Below are 13,021 nucleotides of genomic sequence, written 5' to 3'. Positions count from 1 at the left end.
AAAGCATAGGTGTCTACCAAACTAAACCAGGCAAGTCGAAATTTATCTAGGATTATATACTTTGTAATAGGCAGTTTGTTTTTGTTTTTGTTTTGATTTGTTTTTGTTTGTTTTTATAGATTTGAACTATATTGAGAGGTTAAGTTAGTGACCTAGGCTAAAATAGTTATTATGTGGCCTAGTTGGTGTTTAGCGGGTGATTCGGTGATGGAAATGCAAAGCAAATGCCAACTCTGCAGGTCTGCGTGGTCTTTCCATCACAGAAAGGGGACAGCAGAGACTGTCATAGGGTTCTCTCCTAACCAACCACAAATTCATATTTCAAAAAGAATTCTCTGAGGCACAACTATGTGAGCGCTTGTTTATCAGCCTAGAAAGCTGTTTCTTTTAATAACAACTGAATTAAAATATTTGTTCAGTTATAATTTTTCTCCACAAAAGTTTTCATAATTGACAGTAGGTTAGCCCTTAGAAAATACTCAACCTTTAACAAATACTTCAGCACTATGTAAGCAAAAGATAAGGAAGAAGAGTAATTTTGTGTCCAAAAATTAAAATAAATGTGCTTGCTTGCTTTGTGCCGACTGAGCCTGAAAATACCAGGTTGTGGGATTTGTGCTGTGCTCTCTGGAGTGTTTCATATTTTGACACAGTTAGATATCTTTTCTTCCTCCTTCTGGTTGGTCTTCAACTGTAAATTTTTCCTTATCCTGTCCTAGATATGTTTAGTTTTTTCTTTCTTTTTAAAAGATTTTATTTATTTATTTGAGGAAAAAGAACACACACAAGGGGAGAGGCAGAGGGAGAGAGAGAGAGAGCCCTCAGAAGACCTGGAACTGAGCTCAGAGCCCCATTGGAGGGAGCTCGATCCCAGAACCCTGAGATCATGACCTGAGTCGGGATTGAGGCCAGATGCCTAACCTACTGAGCCACCCAGGCACCCCATGTTTTGTCTTTCTATTGTCTTCAGTTTACTTGTGGTTTGTGTATAATTCACTTGAGTCTCTTGGTACCTTTTGGATATATTTTAAAACCTAAGGTAGCCATAAATTCAATTTTCAGTCGTATGTTGGTTTATAATTGATAGTTCATCACCTTGTATACTGACCTACTCTTGTTCTTTGGTTTCTAGGAGAAAAAGACTATCCCTGAGCTTCTTTGCAGCTTGGCACCATCTCGTTCTGACACCTGAGGGATTACTTTGTTTCCACATCAATATCAGCTTGTCTGTGAAAACTGTTGCTCTAATTTCCAGTTATATTTACTTTATGTGCTATAGATTTTAGCTCATCTTCTTACTTGGTATTAATTACTTGATCAATTAATGATCATTTATTAACCATATAGAAGGAAACCATCCTGAATCAGATGCTCATAAAGGTGAAAACCACGAGTCTAATATTTTAGTGATGTCTGGTAAGAAAGCCCTGAGACATTGAACACTCCCTTTGATGAGACACCCAACCAACCAGGTCCCTGTACACAGAAGAAGGCAAAGAACTTGAATCTTTCATGTTAACAATGGCTTCTGTTGCTAAACAACACTGTACATCCTACCAAGTTGAGTACAACTCCATGGAGTATGATCTCAAGCAGTTACCCTGAATGAATGAGAACAGTACACGAGTGCTTATCTGTCCACAACCACCCCAGGGCCCAGCCTTATCACCCCTTCTTCCAGGCCAATGCCCAGAAAGGCCAGTGTAGACTTCTCTGTGAGAAAAGCCAGAGGAAATCAGTCAGCATGACCATTTGGCCCAGATGGGAAAATGAAATGGCTCAGAAGACTTGTTAAGATCCTTCTTAGCTGGGGAGGGATTTGGGAAAGGAGGGTATCAATTCCCAGGCCTGTCTTCCTCACCCTTCTCAGCCACATTAGTGAAGAGAACTTTGAAAAAGCACGAAGAGAGGCTGGGCCTCTCCAAGGAGGAGATCCACACTGCCTGAGGTATCGAGGCTCCTTGGAGGAACAGAGTCAAGTAAAGGATGAGTAAATGGAGGTTTTATTATTTTTTATATTTATTATTTTTTTAAAGATTTTGGGATCCCTGGGTGGCTCAGTGGTTTGGCGCCTGCCTTTAGCCCAGGGCATGATCCTGGAGTCCTGGGATCGAGTCCCACATCGGGCTCCCGGCATGGAGCCTGCTTCTTCCATTCCATATCTTGTGAATGGATAAAAAAGATCTTTTTTCTAAAGATTTTATTTATCCATTCATGAGAGATACACAGAGAGATAGAGAGGCAGAGACATAGGCAGAGGGAGAAGCAAGCTCCCTGTGAAGAGCCTGATGTGGGACTTGATCCCAGGACCCCTGAACCAAAGGCAGACGCTCAACCACTGAGTCACCCAGGTTCCTCTAAATGAAGGATATGAAAGACTCGCCAGGCTTTCTGCTTCTTTGTGAGACTTTGTTCTTCTTCATCTAAATGCTGCATGCCTGAGAGAAAGAGAGAGAGGGAGAAGAAAGAGAGAGAGAGAAGAGATTGGGGGTGATGGAGAGGCATACTGTGAAGAAGGGCAGGTGCAGGGAAAGAAATCTTCTGTTCCCTCTGCATAGGCTCCCATGAATTCCAGTCCATGCTGCTTTCTGGACAGAGCCACTGAGAGGACAAAGTTTTGTCCCTCACTTCGTTGCCCCCTTTCTTTTCTTTTTTTTTTTTTTTTTTTAATATCGTAGACTTCTTTGTCAATCCTGTGAAGCCTAAGGACCCTCTCACAGAACAATGCTTTTAAACACATAAAATAAGTTACAGAGGATGACAATGGACATCTAGTATATTGAAATAGACTTCTACCCATGGATCGCTAGGGGCATCGGGGCCAGATTGAGAATCCGTCAGGGTCCCCGCAGGAGATATGTGGCACACTCAGGTTAAGTTAATATGAAGGCTAGTTAATAAAGAGATATTTTCAAAGCAGGGGTAGGGTAGGGAGGCCACGAAGGGTTGCAAAGTACATGGTTCCAGAAATTGCAAGGCTATATTAATGGCAGAGACAAAGGGAGGAGGGTGGGCAGTGTGTAGTGAGGCACATATTGAGAAGAGTGCTTCAGCCATGGGAATGGGCCACCACTGAGGAAGCCAGAGCATAGGTACCTGACCTCATTCCTCCTGACCCCCAGCTCGGGCCCCCAGAGATGCTATACATTCAGCTGACTTAAAAAAGAAAAAAAAAGGTAAATTGATTTAGGCCTCAGCAATTGTCCTGTGTGTCCTAGAGTCAGAGACTCCAGGTCCTTCATCTCCCACTTGGCCCTCGTCCTGTGTCTTGTGTTCCATTAACCAGGAGCATCATCAAAAGGTAGCTTATGGAAGCAGGTAAAGTACCATGCTCCGATGACATTGGTAACATATTCACTTACCATAACCCAGTCTTTATTTTTGCTAGTGAATATTGAAAAATACTTTAAAACATATGTGGTATTAGAGTAATTGATTCCGCCCCCCCTCCTCCTTGCTAGAATAATTTTTCTTTTGTGATTGATGTAAAAAACAACACTCACTGATAGATTTCTCAGGAAATCTCATTATTTGTAGGTTAGCTGGCTCAGGACGTCATCTGTCTGTGCTGAAGGAGAAATCCTTTACACGTTTCATCTTGAGAAACGGTTAAATTCACCAAATTCTTTGGGAGCAGCGCTTTGGTCTTTGAAAATGTAGGTGGAGTACTTAGGAACTATTTGAAAAGCTATTTGTTCCAAAGGTTCATACTGTCATTCTACATATTACACAAGACTCTTTAAAGAGGAAAAGAAGAAAAGAACGATGATTATCAGCCGGGGAGCGTGGTGGAGAACGTACTCCCAGGGCCCTGAGGCCTTGCCTTTCGCGGTAACAGAACAGTAAGGAAGAGGCCCGAAGTGCGATGGTCTGGGCAGAGAGGCTGTGCGCCCAGCACCCTTGTGAAGGGAGGTGTGAAGGGAGAGCCACCCAGACATGGAAATCCCTTGCTGGGGGACTCAGCCTTGGCCGCGGAGAAATGATCTGCACCCGGGTGTACCAGGAGTTCCCAGAACTGCGCCCCTGGGTGTTCCCCTCCTCTCTTTCCATGGCTGGCTGGCTGGGTCTGTTTGGGTGTATGTCTGCATGTGTCATAATGTTCTGTTTTAAAACACAGCAAAGTTCAAGAAGTTTTGCTTCCTTAAAAGCAAGCTTGGTGCCTAGAGATGAAATCCTGAGCTGCTGTCCACAGGGTTTTGTTTTGTTTTGTGTTTAGAGTACAAAGCAGCTCTCTAACTGATCTTCCCAAACCAATGGGAGGATGCTAAATTTTCGTCTGACACTGGCATCCCTAAATGCCAGATTGCTACCACCATTGTTTTCTGGCCTTATGTCCCTTTCATGAAGATCCTAACATGGCAGGTGACTTGGTGGCTGCAGAGGGTATTTGCAGATGGGTTTTTTGCAAAATAGTCCCATTTATTTATTTATTTATTTATTTATTTAATTTTTTTTAAGGCAGTGATTCTTTGCAGAAGAATTTTTTTTCTTTTTTTAATGAATTCTCAGAGGGCGAACAGAGATGAAAAGGGAGGAACAGCTGGATATTTCTGCTAGTGTCTTGACCAGAGCAGCCCTAAAATGTTCTGTTTATTAACACGGGAGGGAACGGTTTGTGTAAGGTTGACGTTGGACTTACGGAGCCCGGTCACTCCTCCCGGAGCGTCTGCATGAATTAGGAAAGGCTGCCAGGTGCCCATCTGTTAGCAATACAAGCCCAGCCACAAACACAACTGTCGTGACAACCACACCGAGTTAGTCTTTCAAATAAAACTTGTTAAAAGCTACTGCCCTCCAGCCTCCACCCAGTGCAGTTAACGGCATGAAATCCCCCTGTAACTAGTATTTATTTTCTTAGGCGTGCCTCACTGGTGCAGCTGTGCCATGCCAGCCTTTGATTTAAAATAACCCCACCAAGATGAGCGTTTACAGTCCCCGGAAGGTCAGGATGTGTTTCTGGTGATGTCTGAAAGCAGGGTCACACCTGACCTTTCTCAAGTTGGTGGTGCTGCATCCAGGGCCCTCTGGTCTCCTCTACCTGCCAGGGTCTTCAGTCTGGGAGCTGATAGGCCAGTTGATTTCTTCCAGATGATGGCCAACCATACAGACTAGAATATTTGGGCATAAAGATTAGAGGAGAGCTATTAGCGTGAGGGGTGGAAGGACTCACCTCAAGCCGGTGCCCCTCCCCAGGCCCCCTGGTTTTTCCATTTTGATGAACTTGGGTGGCAAAGGCAAGTTTGGGCTTATTTCAGCTCACCTGTGAAATGTGAATTGAGAATGGAATCGAAGCTCTAAGAAAAAGAGTTCACTGGCACTGGATTTCCTGTAGTGTGTATTTTCTTTCAACTTTTATATTTGAAATTTTAAGACATCAAGTGGACTGGTGACCCCTTGGTATGACTCTTTTATCTAAGAGCCATTTAATGCTCTCAATATGCTTTCTAAGGAGCTGGTACTTTTAGAAGACCCGCCCATAGTAGACACCTATACTGAGGGTAGGTTGGTAAAATGGGCACTCTGCTTAAAGAAAAAAATAATGGCTAGGGTAGGAGAAGTGAAATGATGATGAAACACATTGTGCATTTCTGAACTCTTTGTACCTTTTGAAAATGAAAAAGAGAAGAGTCTTCTTTGAGTGTTAGAAGAACACCAAGAGGCCATGCCTGTATCTGAACAATGTGCTCAGTACCAAGCCCTTAGGAAAACAATTCTGCCTCTAATACTCTAAGACAATTAGTGCTTTTGAAATACCAGATTCCACCTTCTACACAGCCCAGTACACACAATATTTATGGAATGAATGGGTGGGTAAGTGAGAGATGAGGAGTATGAAGACAGCGTGAAAAAAGACACTTTATAAAAGAATAAATACAAAATCAACATGTGTCAACATTGTACATAATGTACTAAGTAATGAGGAAAGCAGTAAGATATTATTACACCTGGTCAAAAGGGAACTCAGGAATCACACATTTAAAGCAGACCAGCAATGCTGACGTGGATGGACCAATGACGGAAACTGGCGAAACTGGCCCGTAGCCACGGGGCGATGATCAATTGTCCTTCCATGGGACACAGTACACACTTCTTTTCTTTCTTTTTTTTTTTTTTTTGAGATTTTATTTATCTATTCATTAGAGACAGACAGAGAGAGAGAGAGAGAGAGAGAGAGGCGGAGACACAGGCAGAGGGAGAAGCAGGCTCCATGCAGGAGCCCGATGTGGGACTCGATCCCGGGACCCCAGGATCACGCCCTGGGCTGAAGGCAGGCGCTCAACTGTTGAGCCCCCCCGGGGATCCCCCCACAGTACACACTTCTGTGGCAAAATTCTTCTCCTAGCTCCTGCTTTCTATGAATTAACTTGTATCTCTTCAGAGCCCTAAAATACCCTTGTCAACGGGAAACAAAGTCGCGCATCCTATAGAATCAAACAATTCTTGGAGTCCCAGCATTCAGCTGAAGGCTACCAACAATCTCTCAGACCCATTTCAAATTCCTTTCCTAGACCAGCTGACACATATGTGGTACTTATGTGCCAGACACGCTTCTGGATTAGATGCTTTCCATGATAATTCATTCCGATCTCAACAGCTCTGGGCGGCAGGTACTTTCTACAACCCTATCTCTACAGAGAGAAACTAAGAACCTGGCCGAAAGTCATAGAGCAAGTAGAGGCAGGACTTAGATCCAGCCGCTCAACTCCATGACCCCAGGCTCCTCCTGAGCCTGCAGACCTGCCTGATGATGAATATAGTCAGGGGGATGGATGTCCCAGCCTGGAAGAGAGGCCACTGTTCCCGCTGGTCTTGAGGTCACATGAGGAAGCATGGGTGGGGGTGCGTAGGGCATTTGAGGTGCTACCTTTGGAGTAGAGATGAGTGCATTGTGTTTCTTGTCCCTTTGCTTACTCATCAAATCTGCAATTGCACAGCACTTTTATCTCGTCACGATTTATGTGTCTGTAGACTCAGACGCCCTTGGCACTAGATTCTGTGAAACAGCTTCGTGGCAGGTTGAGTGGAATCGAGTCATCACAGCTAGATCTCTGCCTGTTACAAGTTCAAGTAGCAAGTGAATTGGGATCAAATGTAGGTCAAATAGATTTGCTTCAGGACATACCCTTCTGTTTGCTTGGGTCGGCTTGAGTTAGAAAGGCTCCTAAGAAGCCACCTGCCCACCTGCTGCGGCACCAGGGGTGTGCTTGGCAGCACTCTCACATGGCACCTTGACTCTTTATCCTCAGGGGAACAGGCCTAGTTTTGTAAAGTGGAGTGTGGCAAACACAGAGCGCTGCGAACTCCCAGACTGGCAAAAAGTCTGTCCTGTTCATTTTCTCCCCTTGTTTTACTGCTTCGTATTAAAAAAAGAAAGTCCAGGAAACATTTAGTACAGCCATAGAGCTGTGTCCCAGGAGCTATAAAACTTCCCCATCCTTGGCCTTCTGCAATCTGTCATCCTCACTCCCCTTGAAACCGGGAGGATTAGCCCTGCGGAGGTCAGCTACGCACTGTGCCATGCATGTGCAAGTGAAGTACAGAGGTTCAAGGACAAGAAAAGGGACTGCGGAGCTCCCCGCCCTGGTGGCCACCGCCTGCCCTGAGCCACACTTCAGTTGTGCCCTGGAAAGAGAAATCAGAGCAGGTTCTCCCTCACTCAGCATGCATTCTCTTTGCTTGAAGTAAAACCAGAGTAAAGACAGCAAGGCACTTACAATTTTGGAGAAGTGTGAATTTTGGGGGGAGCTGGGTTGTTCTTTTTTTAAATGAGCTTTGGTCCTTTATGTGTAAGTAGAGTTTGAGCAGCAGCCGGTGTTTTAGATGATTCTTCCCAGAGAAAAACGAAACAAAGCAATGTAATGATAATCGAAATAATTAAGTCTGTTTCATTTTTTTAAAAATTGCTGTCTCTGAAAATTTCCCTCAGGGAGACTTGGTGAGGGAAGGGCATTGGGCCACACTTTATCCGCACAGGACAGTGTCAGAAGGGAAGGGCCATGGGGGCGGGGATGGGATGATGATGGTTTATTTGTTGATACACAAGTGCTGGTGTGGCAGCCCTGGCGGGTTATGGGCATCTCTTCCCCCCTCTCTGGCTCGCTGGCCATGGTGGGGGTACTAATGTCGTGGTAACTGGCAAACACTACAAATCAGGGCTTTCCCCCCACCCTGCCTGAGGGTCCTAGGTGTTTGTTTACTAGCAGATCTCTTAACACACCCCAAGTGGCCAGAGCAGTGCTTGGCAATAGCTGGTGCCCAATAGATACTGGTTGAAGGAATAAATGAAGAAGACTTCGCTCTAGTAAACTAAATAGTATCCTCAAGGTATCTAAGTTTAGAATTTTATCTTGAATTTTCTTTGCCATATAACTTAACTTATTGTTTTGTAGGCTATATTTAAGTTGCTTTTCACACTATGCTTCTTTTAGTCTCCATACAAAGTCTCTTTCGCAAAGTGAGAATTTTCCTCATCTTACAGAGAGGGCGTGAAGATTCAGAGGTGAAGAGTAGCAAAACGAAGGTCGCGGGGTTCCTAAGGGGCAGAGTTCACACTGAAACCCAGGTCTGGGGCACCAGGATGGCTCAGTGGTTGAGCGTTTGCCTTTGGCTCAGGTCATAATCCCAGGGTCCTGGGATCGAGTCCCGTCTTCTCCCTCTGCCCGTGTCTCTACCTCTCTCTGTGTGCCTCTCTGAATAAATAATAAAATATTAGGGAAAAAAAAGGAAAAAAGAAACCCAGGTCTCGCTGATTTCAAAGCTGCTGCTTGGCCATGAGACAAGAAAGTCTCATGGGAACTTAAAGCAGACCTGTGTCTTATAGCCGGAGGAGAAAGCATTAAGGCCGCTGACTGCAGGAGCATCCTGAGGGCTCCACTGCCCTTCCTCAGTTGTGATGTTACTTAAAGAGCAGAACCAACGAAATGCCACCTCTACCCATCTGCCCTTACTCCCTGAGAGAGAGAAGAGCAGACACCTATTACTGGGCCTGACAGCAGTCCATGCACTTGAGACCCAGGGCAGTAAAATTTAGCCACCTGTTTCCCCAACGCTGTCGTGACCAACGGAGCATGAATGTGTTGGCTGAACAGAGGAGACACAGTGCTAGAAAGAGCTACAATATTCGATCTCAAGCATAAAGAGGGCTACCTCTGAATGTGAGTATTTACTTGCTAAAAGACGTCGGCATCCTCCAGAGTGGCCTCTGGGGTTTGAGGCTTTGGGATGCCTACTGTGCCCGCGTCGGCTGGTAGAGGGTTTGTAGAGGAAGGGGTGAAGCTGGTCTCAGCTCTTTGAGCATCTCTAGTGAAAAGGCTGAGATAACAAAATAGTGAGCTCACCCCCCATCAGCCCACCCACCTGTACCTGGTGGCACTCCGCTCTCAGGGATAGGAGGGCAGCCGTGTGCGCGTCACTCTCTCTCTTCTTCATGGATGCTCCCCTTCTGGGCCCTTTACCTGCCCACTCTGTGCACACAGAAAGGAGAATAATAAGGAGGGGCACGTGATACTGCAGAACAATGGCTGGTTCTGCCAAGCCCACATTTTATATGAAAGAGGGAAATAATATGGCTGTCACTGTACGATCAAAAATGCTTGTGGGGAAATACAATAATGTGAAATGTGCCTATTCAGCTGCATTGAATGCATCTGAGCTAAAATTAGGATTGGAGGCAATCAATCCTAACCATATTGCTATAGTCTGCTTTGAATAAGATTCACAGACGTTCAGAAAGAAACCCTGTAGTGCCACTTTCCTGAAATTTTGGTGCCTTCATCAAAAGGATATCTGCTATTTCCTCTCCCTAAAAGTTGATCCTTTCTAAAACTCCATTTTAGAGGTTACGGGCTTTGAGATTTGTCCTGCAGCCTGCAGCCTCCACTCTGAGGCATGAGGCTCACTAGGGCTCACCAGGTAGAGCAGACGATTGCTGAGGAGGCATCGGGAATAATCTGTGGGTGTCCCCTGTGATCCTCTGTGAGGGTGCAGCAAATGTGGCCATTTCAGTCCTAAAAGCCCGAATCTAGGAAATCTTTGCAGACATATGTTTGAGAAAGATAATGCCGTGACTCCACAATGAGCTCTTAAAATCAATAGAATATAAATAGAGCTGAGAGGGAAATCAAGTCCCATGTCTTGGGCCCAAATTGCCCAGCCCAGTGGGATAGGAAGGATGGAGTGGGGCCTGTTTGTACAGCATCTCATGGGCTGGGTTTGGGGTTTTGAGATCAGTCTAGGGCAACGGTGAGGCTCAGCAAGTGGGTGGCGGGGAATGTGACACGCTTGTAGTTGCATTTCCAAAGTTTTTTTTTTCTGGCTAGAGAGCAGGTCTGAAGAGGCTGGGATAATGGCCTGTGCTGGCGACATCGGGAGGGTCCGGGACAAATGTCGTGGTAGCCCGAGAAAGCCTGAAGGTTGTGGCATTGAAAGATAGTTAATGGAATGAATGCATTTTTAGGAGGAACAATTGGCAGAGGAATGATTTGGATGCAGGGGTGAGGGAGAAGGAGTTGCGAGGCTGACCCTTGGGCTTCTGCTAGGCTGACTTAAACACCGCAGCCTGTGGGACCCCAGACGACACCCACGGTTGACGCTGGGGTGAGAGGCTGGACCACAAGGTCAGCCTGGTTCATGCTCAGTCTGGAGCTACTGTGGTCCCCTGGTGACCCCACAGGGAGGGCTGGGCTGCAGGTGTAACCCCACCCTCGTCTGGGCTGGGTGCGGGGAGACTTCCAGCCTGGGTAGGGAAAGATGTGGAGGGGGCCTAGCACTTCACGTGTTAGGAACTTTAGCATCCAACATCCAGGTGGAAGGTGGTGGACCTGGAAGTGGCGCAGGAAAGGAGAGGCCGGGGAGGGGGAAGGAGGGGAGGGGGGGCTCCTCTCACAGAGACTATGGAGAGCTGCCCGGGGCAGAGGCAGGACTGCAGGTCCCCCAGCTGGCAGCTCAGGGGGGCTCGGCCACACCCAGCTTACTGGCCACCTGAGCGAGAATTGTTTCATTACAGCAGCAGGGGCACAGCACACGCTGGAGGGGGAGGCGGGAAAACGAAGGCCACAAACAGAGAAAGTCCTTTAAAAGAGGTTGGCTGAGGAAGGGGGGCAGTGAGAAACGGGTGGGGGGGGGGGGGAGAGAGAGAGAGAGAGAGAGAGAGACATCAAGAGGAAGAAGCAAACCAGACGGGGAAGAGCAGATCATTGGGAGGAAGTTCAGACACAGAAGGGTGGGGGCATAGACGGGCTCCAGGACACAGGCACGTGATTATCTGAGCTGGGAAGAGAAACGGCTTTCCTTGAGTGACAGGAGGAAAAGCAGACTGGAACAGGGTGTAGATGGAGCCGGAATTCTCAGCTGGGCGTCTGGAGAGGTGGGAGTTCCCATACGATGGCTCCAAGTTTTCTCTAACACAGGAGTCAGGTGGCCGTTGCTAATAAGCATAGCCAGGGAAGGAGGAGCCGGCGGTGGATGGAAAGACCCCGGTGCAGACTGGACAGTGGGCTGCTGACCACACAAATGTCAGACTAGAATATCTGCTTAAGATGGCAAACTCTTCCTATCTCTGCTTTAGAGTCTTATCTGTGTTGATGAAAAAAAAAAAGCATTCTTTTGCAAGTATAGCTATGGCAGGAACAGGAGAAGGTACTGTATTAGTTGGCTAGAGCTGCCATCACAAAATTCCTCAGCCTGGGTGGCGTATCACACAAGACAAATTTATTTCTCACAGCTCTGAAGGCTGGAGGTACAAGATCAAGATGTGGGCAAGTTTGGTTTTCATGAAGCCTCTCCTTGGCTCACAGGCAGCTGCCCTCTTCTGTGGCCCTTCCACTGTGGTGCCCGTCCTTGGTGGCTCCCTCTTCTTAGAAGGACACCCGTCGCCTTGGATTAGGGTCCACCCGTATGACCTCATTTAGCCTGAATTACCTCCTGAAAGACCAGATCTCCGAATAAAGTCATATTAGGGGTTAGAACTTCAACATATGAATCTTGGGAACACAGTTCAGTCCATAATGGGTGGATAAAGATGGATTTTCTTTAAAAAGTGGCAATGCTGGGCAGCCCTGGTGGCTCAGTGGTTTAGCGCCACCTTCGGCCCAGGGCGTGATTCTGGAGACCCGGGATCAAGTCCCACGTCGGGCTCCTTGCATGGAGCCTACTTCTCCCTCTGCCTGTGTCTCTGCCATTCTCTCTCTCTCTGTGTCTCTCACGAATAAATAAATAAAAATCTTTAAAAAAAAAAAAGTGGCAATGCTTTACTTGTTATTGTTAAACTTTTCTTTATAGGCTCCAGGCAAGCGCTTGCTTTTTTTTTTAACGTTCTATTATAGCTTTCGTGCCTCAAGTCTGATGGGCACTTTGTACTTTATTTACAACTTTTTTTCCCACCTAATGTAATATCAAATACTTTATGGAAATTTTCTATGCCTTATCTTTAGTCCAAAAAGAAGTTTGAGGGGAGACAAGGCAACTGAAATTCATCCAATTCTTTTTCCAAGTAGACTCAAGGAAAGACATTGTTTTTCCTGCTTTTCTAAGAGTTCTCTTGAGCAAGTTGCTCTGAAATACTTTTAAAAGGAGCTGAATTAAAATTTTTTACAACTAGTCTTCCAGTAAAGATAGGTTTTTTAAAAAAGAAGTACTGATTTTTTTTTTTTTTACTATAAGTGCGATAGTTTCACAAGTATTTATCTGAGGAACTTTTCAAAATATTTACTTCTTCATAAAAGACTCTGACAGAGTAAATACAATGAGTTTTTTAAAGGTTACATTTGGATTTTTTTTCCTCAATTCATCCCTCTTTAAAAATTTTGATATGATTATGACTTTATGAATATGTGTCAAATATTACCCACTTTACTCTTCATATTCAGAGATAAAACTACTGATAGCTTGTTATCTGATGTATCACTTCAGGTTAGGTTTGGCTGGGAGTTCCAAAGACCTGAAAAAAACGTAGCTAACACCAGATAGGGAAATTTTATTTCCTCATGTTAATCAGCCCAAAGAAAGGATGTCCAGGACTGTG

This window comes from Canis lupus, chromosome 25 (genome assembly GCF_003254725.2).
Source record: "Canis lupus dingo isolate Sandy chromosome 25, ASM325472v2, whole genome shotgun sequence".
NCBI classification, from domain to species: domain Eukaryota; kingdom Metazoa; phylum Chordata; class Mammalia; order Carnivora; family Canidae; genus Canis; species Canis lupus.
The sequence above is the reverse complement of the archived record's forward strand: the minus strand, read 5'-3'. Positions refer to the sequence as shown.